General features: G+C 46.6%; 1 long non-coding RNA gene across 1 annotated transcript in view; it reads left to right on the top strand.

The window, feature by feature from the left end:
* Positions 1–2,655: 2,655 nt before the first annotated feature.
* LOC307197722 overlaps positions 2,656–10,612 on the top strand; it is a 238,969-nt gene continuing 231,012 nt past the window's right edge. The window contains exons 1-2 of the long non-coding RNA XR_013831490.1: positions 2,656–2,791; positions 3,426–3,525. This is a non-coding gene — a long non-coding RNA (uncharacterized lncRNA). The remainder of the gene's footprint in view (positions 2,792–3,425; positions 3,526–10,612) is intronic.

Below are 10,612 nucleotides of genomic sequence, written 5' to 3'. Positions count from 1 at the left end.
AAGCTGATTACCCTCTGACTCCATGTGAATTACCCTTTGCACCTGGCATTTCTTCTCCCCCTATACTCCCTTGTAGCACTCTTCATCTCAGAAAGAAGGTCATGGCTGATAACTTCAGGGAAATCAGACCCAGTTGCTGAGCCACCTGATGCCAGCTTTGGCCATGAATTTTCAGAAGAAAGAAATGCAAGACCTTCATTAATTTGAGCCTTATACCTACCCCAGACCACGAGACCCAGGCTATATAAGTTTTCCCTATTCCCCAGGGAAGGGAGGGGCACAGTTCTTGAGATGCTAGCTTGCTGTGTTACTCCCTTTGCCAGGCAAAGATTAAAGCCGTTTTCCTCGTTCCTCCAGAACTGTCTCCTTATTTCTTTTCAGCACCGGTGCACAGAGAGCCAAGATTTTGGCATCATTAGCACTGCCTTTCCATATGATTCTGGGCTTGGCCGTGCCACTTGCTTTCAACAATGGTATGTTAGCAAACAGAATTCAACTGCAGGCTTGAGAAACACTTGCCTGATTAGGCTTACTCCCTCTTGCTCCTCTGCCTTGGCCAGCCTGCTGGAGGATGGAACTATGGAGCAGTGGCTGGGGCAATCCAATATCCCAGCTGAGGGATCTAACAACGTGCAGCTGACCCCTTGGGTATATTGCCTGAACCCAATCAAGATCAGCTGAGCCCAACCCAATCAGCAGAACCTCTCATATTGGTGGTTATATCCCACTGGGGTTTTGTGGTTGTTTGCTATCTAGTATTATTGAGGCGATAGATAACAGATACAGACGGAAAATCTTTGGAGGGTTTGAAGCTGAGGGAGAGATTGTCTTATCAGTGTTTTCAAAAGAATTCTCTGGTTGCAGTATAAATAATACATTATAATGTGGTGAGGATAGAATCAGGGAATTTAAAATTATTCCAATATCAAGGACAATCTTTGGGTGGACTCAGAGTAAGCACTGACATTTTCTTAACATTTTCATGAGAAAATAATAGTTTCATTTGGGGAGGTCCAGGACCTTGCAAATATCATGATAGGATATTGAACACTTAAGCACTCCTATTTCAACTGCAGTCAATGTCTTTTACCTGGGATAACTTCCTTTAATTGTTAAACACCATTTCTTTGGAGAAAACTTCCCTGACACTCCCAGATGAGATTAGATCACCCTGTTGTAAAGCCTTCTCCCAACACTTACCATAACTGCGATACAAATTATATAATTTGTTTAATATCTACCTTATCTCACTGGAAGCTCCAGGAGGGCAGGGACCATGCCTGTCCTCTTTAGTTCTATATCCCTTGCACAGTGCCTAGCACACAGAGGGCTCTCAATAAATATTTATTATGTTAGTGATACACTGTAACTCCTATTAGAAAAGTTACATTACTATATTAGCTAGTGTAGGCTAGGCTGCAGTAATGAACACAATAAAATGTCTCTACAAATTTTTAATATATAATTTAAAATTTATAGAAAAGTTGCAAGAATTGAACAAAGCATTTCTGTATACTCTTAATCTGATTCTCCGGTTGTTACTATTTTATCATATTTGCCTTATTCTTTTTCTCTGTGTCTCTCTGTATACTTTTCTGAACCATTTGAGAGTAAGCGCAGATAGCATGGCTAATTACTTCTAAATATTGCAATACTTCAGTGTGTATTTTCCCCAAACAAAGACTATTTTACCTGACCCCAGTAGAAATATAAAAACAATGACATTAACATTGATACAGTAGTACTATGCAATCCACAGATTCATTCAAATCTTGCCAATTACCTCAATAAACATCCTTTATAAGCACCCTTGTGTTTCTGGTCCAGGATCCTGCATTGCATTTAGTTGTCACATCTCTTTAGTCCACTTCAGTCTGGAATAGTCCCTCAGTTTTTTGTCTTTCATATCTTTGTCTTTCATACCTTTGACATTTGTAAGGAGCACAGGCCAGATACTTTCTAGAATGTTACTCAGATTATACTTTCTAGAATGTTTCTCAGATTATTCCGTTTGTTGTTTCTTCACGATTAAACTCTGGTCATACATTCATTTGTAGACATTAAGCATTGTGAGTTCATGGTGACATCTCCAGTTCCAATCTAGTTCCTAGCCTCCCTCCTTTCCATATTTGTATGTTCCTTCTCTGACAGCGAGAAACCTGGCTTGCCTTATGCCCAATCTGGTCAGTTCTTTTCCCATCTCCCCTGTGTGCAACCAGTCTCCTGATTATACAGACCAGCTCCTCTGCCTTGATTCCTACACATGTCACCTTTATGGGCTGTGTCCTCCCCCCATTTCACTGTGGCCTTGCTGGACAACCGCTCTCCAGCACTGTCCCCAGCCGCCCCAGTTCCAACAGGCATGGCGTGAGCCCAGACCCCAATTTCTCAGTGGTCATGCAGGCTAAGTGAGCACCCTGACTCCAGACCCCCTCGCTGGTACTGCCAGGTGTTTACTTTTCACTCACATAACAGTCGTGGGCAGATGGAGAGTTCCATGGTGTTGGAGGAGGTCAGGAAGAGGACATGACCGCAGGTTGACTTGTGAGCTGGACCAGGGCAATCAGAGGCTCCTCCCCCTCCCCCCTCCCCCCTCCGTCCTTGGAATGTAAGTTCCGCCAGCCATTCCCACTGTGGGAGCCATTTTCAAGGATGCAGCCCTGAGAGAGTAAGGTGTTGAGACCATCTGGACGGTGTACGTGGCTGAACCCCATTAAGGCCTCTATTTAAACATTTAAGATTCTGATGGGCGGGTTCAGAGATCTTGCCGCGCTGGAGACAAGGCTCCTAAGTAAGTTTCCTTGCTTATTAAATCTGCTTCCTGCCAGTCTGGAGTGGCCACCTCCTTCTGCGGTCTGCCCTTGAATGCGGACGGGTTTCAGATTTCACCTGCGAAACTCCCGAGGCTCTGGACCAACAAAAATTAATTACACCGATAGCTTGAATTCGACAGGTGAAATCACAGCCTACTACTGTCACTCCTCATCCTGGACTTTTCCTGTCTGCACCCTTATTCTGATTAGAGAAATCCCATCTTAGTGACACTGAGGTTTTCAGGTGGCTCTGGTTAACTTTTTTTTTTTTTTTTTTTTTTTTTTTTGCGGTACGTGGGCCTCTCGCGTTGCGGAGCACAGGCTCCAGACGCGCAGGCTCAGCGGCCATGGCTCACGGGCCCAGCCGCTCCGCGGCACGTGGGATCTTCCCGGACCGGGGCACGAACACGTGTCCCCTGCATTGGCAGGCGGACTCTCAACCACTGTGCCACCAGGGAAGCCCTCTGGTTCACTTTTTACTGCAAACTTCCCATCTTTCCCTGTCCCCATCTCCTTTAATGCGAGAGACTCTTTAATCTGACCAATCCCCTGTGCAGGGTGGTTGCGTGTGGACTGCTGCCTTTAAAATTGCCTTTTAACTTTCTCTTCCAGGTTTAGGCAGCATGGAACAGTATTACCAAGACGGGATTTGGAGTCGCAGAGTTCTGGGTTCAAATTCCAGCAGCACTGCTTCCTGGCTGTGTGACCCTGGGTGAGTCACTTCCCTCTTCTGAACCTTATTTCCTTACCTGTAAAAAACAGTCTACTTCATAGGGTGGTGGTTAGGATTAGATAATATAATATGTAGAAAGTGCTCAATTCAATTCAATGCTGGCAGTTGCTCTCTTGCTCCTTTGTTGGTCCACTTGTTCTAATAAGGATGTTGGAATGTGCCATCCACATAGTAAACGTTTTAATATGTTGTCCAAATGCAATGGATTAAAAATTATGCTGAAAGCCCTCCCCTAACCTTGGCTGCCAGTAACTGACCCGTCCGCCCGTGAGCATGCACTTACCTGAACATGGGCAGGAATCTGCACCAGCCACCCTCCTTCAGAGCATCACACTGGCAGGCATCCCAGACTTTAGCTGCGGAGCAGTAGAGCAGCCAGTGTCTCCGGAGCCCCCAAGCAGGGCCAGCATCAGAGATGAGGGGTCTTTTAATTGAGACTCTGGCAGTGAATAAGATCTCATTATAAGGCAGACCTTGGAGCAAGTGTTTGAAGGCTTGGGGAGGGCAGGGTACTCCTGTTGGGAAGACCACTCTTGCCTCTCAGGACGCGGCTCTGATAGGTACCAAGGAGGCTGTCAAAACTCCCTCTGGGGCTCCCCTGGTGGTGCAGTGGTTGAGAGCCCGCCTGCTGATGCAGGGGACGCGGGTTCGTGCCCCGGTCCGGGAGGATCCCACATGCCGCGGAGCGGCTGGGCCCGTGAGCCATGGCCGCTGGGCCTGCGCGTCCGGAACCTGTGCTCCGCAACGGGAGAGGCTGCAACAGTGAGAGGCCCGCGTACCGCAAAAAAACAAAACAAAACAAAACAAAACTCCCTCTGAACTGGAAGTTGGACACAAGGACCAGTGTTTCCTGATAACCAACCACCCGTACAGGTCTAACTGCCTGGCTCCCTCCTTGGAGCTGGTGCCTGTGTCTCCCCTTCCTGCCCACCCCCCTTTAACCTGGGGGCAGGGTGGAGAGAGAGGACTTGGGGAGCCCCAGCCCTTACTGGAGTATCAGCACATGCTGGCTAAGGCTGGAAGTTACATGCACCCTCCGACGCTGCCCATGAGCTACGCAGAGATCGTGGATTGATTTTTAGATGATGAACCATTTAATGGGCCTCCTCAGGTGTGAGTGGGAAAACTCAGGACCACCGGATTTGAACCTGGCTTAATGGGGTGGTTTGGGCTGATGACTCACCTTTCTTCCATGCTGGGGGCTTCTGTGCAGAGAAAGCAGCAGGCAAATTCACCTCATAGGCTGACTTGAAATTACCGTGGCCACCGACAGTTACACTGAGCTGAGTGAAAAGGCAGGCCCTCGTTGCCTTGTGAACCTGGCGGTGTTGATATGGAAACCAGAATTCTGCTATCCCTCTGGTTCCCTGGGGGCAGGAGGTGTCTGCTGGGAGTAGAGGGGCCAGGCCAGACTGGGGGTGTGCAGGTAAAGAGGTAGAAAACACGAGCTTTGGTAGGTGAGGTTAGGAGATGAGCTGGGAAAATCCCTCTTCCTGAGGTGGAGACTGAGTCTCCATTCTCAGCTGGGCTCAGACTTGAGCCGCCAGGAACCCTTCCTCCTGGAGATGTGCCCCTCCCCGGGGTTCAGAGCTGGCTGGGGCCAGGGTGGTGTCTTATGTATTCCCTCAGCAGAAATCAACAGTTTAGCTTAGCCAAGAAGACTCCTAGAAGCATGGGGTCCTGGCTGACTTCAACCCTTAGCTAAGTCTGCGGCAACACAGAGCAGCAGCAGGACTTGTGAGCTAGTTGTGCTCTGACTTGTACACGTTTGGACCTCTCATGTTTCCCTGACATGAAAAATGGCATGAACGACGATAATACTATTCCCATTTACCAATAAGGCTCTTTTATTTATTTTTTTTGCGGTACGCGGGCCTCTCACTGTTGCGGCCTCTCCCGTTGCGGAGCACAGGCTCTGGACGCGCAGGCTCAGCAGCCACGTATCACGGGCCCAGCCGCTCCGTGGCATGTGGGATCTTCCTGGACCGGGGCACGAACCCGTGTCCGCTGCCTCGGCAGGCGGACTCCCAACCACTGCGCCACCAGGGAAGCCCCTATAAGGCTCTTTTGAAGGTGAAACATAATAATGACCTGTGGAAACATCTTATAGACTTTGCTGTCTTCAGACCCAGGAGGCTTGGAGGACCTCCACTTCAGGAGCAGTGGCTGCTGGTGGCCCCTGCTCCTAGTGGAAAATGCAAAGGTCTAATCTGGAGACCTAAGGCTGGCTTGATGCATCTTCTGTTTCCTGCTTTCTCTATTTCTCTGTGTTATCGTAGGTCAGCTCCCCTGGCCCCAACTAAATTGTCAACTCTGTGTGAGGTGGGGACCATATCTCACTCGTTTCTGCAGCTTGGTTCCTCATCCTGCCCCTCACTCTTTCCTACCCTGTGCCCTTTCTGGGGCGAACACAGAATATGATCCCTGGTGGGAATGCGACGATTATTACTTGTATCTATGGCATTTTAAAATCTAACCAAGATTCATAATTATCTCATTGTCTCTGGCTCTTGTCTCTTTTGAGGGGGCCTCCCAGGAGCAGAGCCTGAGAGGATTCGAGGCCAAGGACTGTGTTTAGGAAGTGATCCCAGAAGCACCAGTAGGGGAGGGAAAGCGAGACGGGGGATGGGGGGAAAGATGGCAGTAAAGGGTGCAGGGTTGAGAAAATTACCACTGTGGGCAGCTGGGGCTCGGCCCTGCTGGGGTCTCTGGGAGCCAGTGCAGAACAAGCCTCATTGTTGCTCTCCCTCCCCCAAGGAACAAGGGAGCTGGGGTAGTTATCTCTTAATGCCCATCAGTATTGGAGAAGGTCCCTGAGAGGACATGACTGTAGGTTGACCCTTGAGCTGGACCCGGGCAATTAGAGGCTCCTCACCCCTCCCCTGTCCTTGGAATGTGCGTTCTGCCCACTGTTCCCACAATGGGAGCTGTTCCAAGGACACAGCCTTGAGAGAGTAGTGTGTGTTTAGATCATCTGGATGGTGGTGTGTGACTGAGCCCCGCTAAGGCCTCGACATAAGCTTTAAGATTCTGGTGGGTGGGGAAGGAGATCCACCATCTTGCAGCGCCCAAGACAAGCCTCGTGTATAAGTTGCCTTGCCACCTGCCAGTCTGGGGCGGTCTCTCCTTACCCTCTGTGTACAAGGACTAGTTGCAGATTTCACCCTGGAAGCTCCCAAGTTTGCAAACCTACAGTCAGGTCAAGGGCTGTTGGGGACATTAAGTCCCTGGGCTGGGCTGTAGTTCCTGAACTGCAGGGGCTGTCAGAAGCACTTGGTGGCGGTGGTGGTGGTGTGGGGGAGGGGAGTGTGTGTTAAAAGTGCAGATTCAGGCTTCCAACCTGGAGGTGTCTAACTTGGGAGGCATAAGGGGGCCTGGAAATCTGCATTTCTAAGAACACCCGCCCCACCACCCCCCCGCAGGTGATTCTGATGACTCTTCTTTAAGACAGAAGGGTCATTTGTCTAGAGTGCTTTGCTTCAAGCAATGGTCAGCAAACGTTCTCTGTAAAGGAATGTATAGTGAAGATACTAGGTCACGTGGTCTCTGCAGCGGGCCGCTACTCAACTCTGCTATTGCCATGTGCAAGCAGCCACAGACAATATGTAAACGAGTGGGTGTGGCTGTGCTACAATCAGGCTTTATTTACGAAAACAGGGGGCAGGCTGGGTTGGGTCTATGGGTCCTGGCTTGCCAATCCTAGGTTAGAGGAAAGAACATGGACTTCAGAATTAGACTCAAGTTTGCCTCCTGGCTTTGCTGCCAATCAGCTGTGCAATTTCTAGGGGAGTCACCGTTTCTCTGACGCTCATGTTCCTCATCTGGATAATGCAGATGATAATTGCCAACTCGCCGAGTTGTTTTGAGGATAAATAGCATATACATAATTCCTGCTATATTGAGGGACTTAACCATGGCAGATTTCCCTATCTCCCCCTCCACTTCCTCCATGCCTGAAAGCCCATGGCTGATTTGCTTGGTGGGTAACTCACCAGGTGAACAAGGCTGAATGTGTAAGCTTAGACCCATGTGATTCCTCATAACTCTGCCTCCAGGGCCACTGAGATGACCCCCTTGGTCCAGGCCATCAGTTCAGATCTGAGGTAGATGGCAGGCAGAGAAGCTACAGGTGAGAAGGTAGTCTGATGATGCCTGGATCTGAGCCACACACTGTTTTACAAGAATCTCTTGGCTCTGAGCTGCCCAGACAAGTGGGAAGGCATGTCAGTGACATGAACCACAGGAACCATGGAGGAAACACAGACCAGCCCCTCAGGAGAGTTACACCGCTCGTCCTAACAATGAAGGCATGCTGGATAAGGCCCCTAGCCCTATCATCAGATCAAAGACAATACTGGATTTCACGGGCTTTTCCTTAAGTCCCATAGGATAGGAAAGTGGGCTGGATGCCAAAGTGAAGTTCAATAAAAGCAATTCTTTGAGGGCCGAATCAGCATGGTCCTTTCATTCTCTGATGATGTGGCCTAACTCAGGGATGTCACTTAGAATACCAGGAGGATAGAATGGGTGCTGTAGCCTTCAGACGCTCTTCCACAAATACTGCGCTCTTGATAATGACTGAGTGGCAGTGAGTTGGAAGTCAATTATTTGGGAAGTGACGATTTTATGAAGCTCATTAAGGACAGAGCTGTGTGCTTTCGACTGTCCACTGGGCTGGGGCAGCCTGATGAACTCTAATGAAGGTGCAGGATCTTTTCAAGGATCCAGGCCTAAATAAAAGGCGGCCCCCCTCCCTAGTGAGGTAAGCCTAGGACATTCCTATTGGCAGGGTCAAGGGTCTTAGACCACCCTTATAATTTTACGCGATTGTAAACATGGGGCTTATGAAATGTCCAATTCAGACATAAGAGATTTCAAAACATCTAACTTTAAACAAAATAACTTTCTAGGGAATCTTCCAAGATAAACTGGTTTTGAAATATGTAAATTGCATTCACGTGTAGGAGTTGCGTTGACTTGTATGAGTTAACTTTTATTACGTAACAAAGTACCCAGTACTTTAGTGTCTAAAATTGACAAGCGTTTACTTAGCTCACAGTTTACAGGTATGCAGGGCCCAGTGAGCCTTTTTTCTGGTCTCTGCTGGGCTCAGTCATGTGTCTGCAGTTGACTGCTAGGCGGGCTGGGAGCCGACGGGTCTGGGATGGCTTCAGTTGGGATGCTTTCTTTTGTTTCACGTGGTCTCTCATCCTCCAGCGGACTGAGTGTTGTTCACACGGGGTCTGGTCAGGGTTCCAATAAGAAACTATGAAGTCTTGAGACCTTGTCTTGGCATTGGCGCGGCATCACTTCTGCCATGTTCTTTTATTTCATTTTTTAAATTGAAATGATTAGTTTGAGATGATTGTAGATTTATATGCAGTTGCAAGAAATAATACAGAGAGATCCGTGAACACTGTATCCAGTTTCCCGTGGTAATGGCTTACAAAACTATAGTACAATGCTACAACCAGGATACTGACCTTGATACATGTCCAACACCACAAAGATCCATCCATTTTTTTCTCTTTTTTAAATTGAAGTCTAGTTGATGTACAATATTATATGTTACAGGTGGACAATATAGTGATTCACAGTTTTAAAGGTTATACTCCATTTATAGTTATTATAAAATATCAGCTATACTCCCCGTGTTGTACAATATATCCTTGTAGTTTATTAATCCCCTCCCCCTATTCTGCCCCTCCCCCCTTCCTTCTCCCCACTGGTAAGAACTAGTTTGTTTTCTGTATCTGTGAGTCTGTTTCTTTTTTGTTATATTCACTAGTTTGTTGTATTTTTTAGATTACACATATGAGTGATATTATATGATATTTGTCTTTCTCCATCTGACTTATTTCACTTAGCATAATGTCCTCCAAGTCCATCTGTGTTGCTTCAAATGGCAAAATTTCATTCTCTTTTATGGCTGAGTAATATTCCATTGTCTATATAACCACATTTTCTTTATGCATTCATCTGTTGATGGACACTTACATTGCTTCCATATCTTGGCAATTTTAAATAATGCTGCTGTGAACATTGGGGTGTATCTTTTTGAGTATTGGGGTATCTTTTTGAGTTAGTATTTTTGTTTCTTTCAAAAATCCATTTATTTTATAACCATGTCCACTTCCCTCCTTCCCTCATCCCTTCCTTTATCCCTGGCAACCACTAATCTGTTCTCAATTTCTATAATTTTGTCATTTTAAGAATGTTATATAAATGGAACCATAAATTATGTAATACTTTGGGATTGACTTTATGCACTGAGTATAATTCACTAGAGAGTCATTAAGGTTGTTACATGAATTAATAATCGTTGTTATTTTTTACTATTATTTATTTATTAATATCTTTATTGGAGTATCATTGCTTTACAACAGTGTGTTAGTTTCTGCTTTATAACAAAGCGAATCAGCTATACATATACATATATCCCCATATCTCCTCCCTCTTGCATCTTCCTCCCATCCTCCCTATGCCACCCCTCTAGGTGGTCACAAAGCACTGAGCTGATCTCCCTGTGCTATGCAGTGCTTCCCAATAGCTAGTTTTTTACATTTGGTAGTATATATAAGTCCATGTCACTGCCACTCTCTCACTTCGTCCCAGCTTACCCTTACCCCTCCCCGTGTCCTCAAATTGATTCTCTACGTCTGTGTCTTTATTCCTGTCCTGCCCGTAGGTTCTTCATAACCATTTTTTTTTTTTAGATTCCATATGTATGTGTTAGCATACGGTATTTGTTTTTCTCTTTCTGACTTACTTCACTCTGTATGACAGACTCTAGGTCCATCCACCTCATTACAAATAACTCAATTTCGTTTCTTTTTATGGCTGAGTAATATTACATTGTATGTATGTGCCACATCTTCTTTATCCGTTCATCTCTTGATGGACATTAAGGTTGCTTCCATGTCCTGGCTATTGTAAATAGAGCTGCAATTAACATTGTGGTACATGACTTTTTTGAATTATAGTTTTCTCAGGGTATATGCCTAGTACTGGGATTGCTGCATCATGTGGATTTCTATTTTTAGTTTTTTAAGGAACCTCCATACTT

This window comes from Stenella coeruleoalba, assembly GCF_951394435.1.
Source record: "Stenella coeruleoalba genome assembly, chromosome: 15".
Taxonomy (NCBI): Eukaryota; Metazoa; Chordata; class Mammalia; order Artiodactyla; family Delphinidae; genus Stenella; species Stenella coeruleoalba.
Note: the sequence above shows the minus strand (reverse complement) of the source record. Positions and strands in the feature narration are given on the sequence as shown.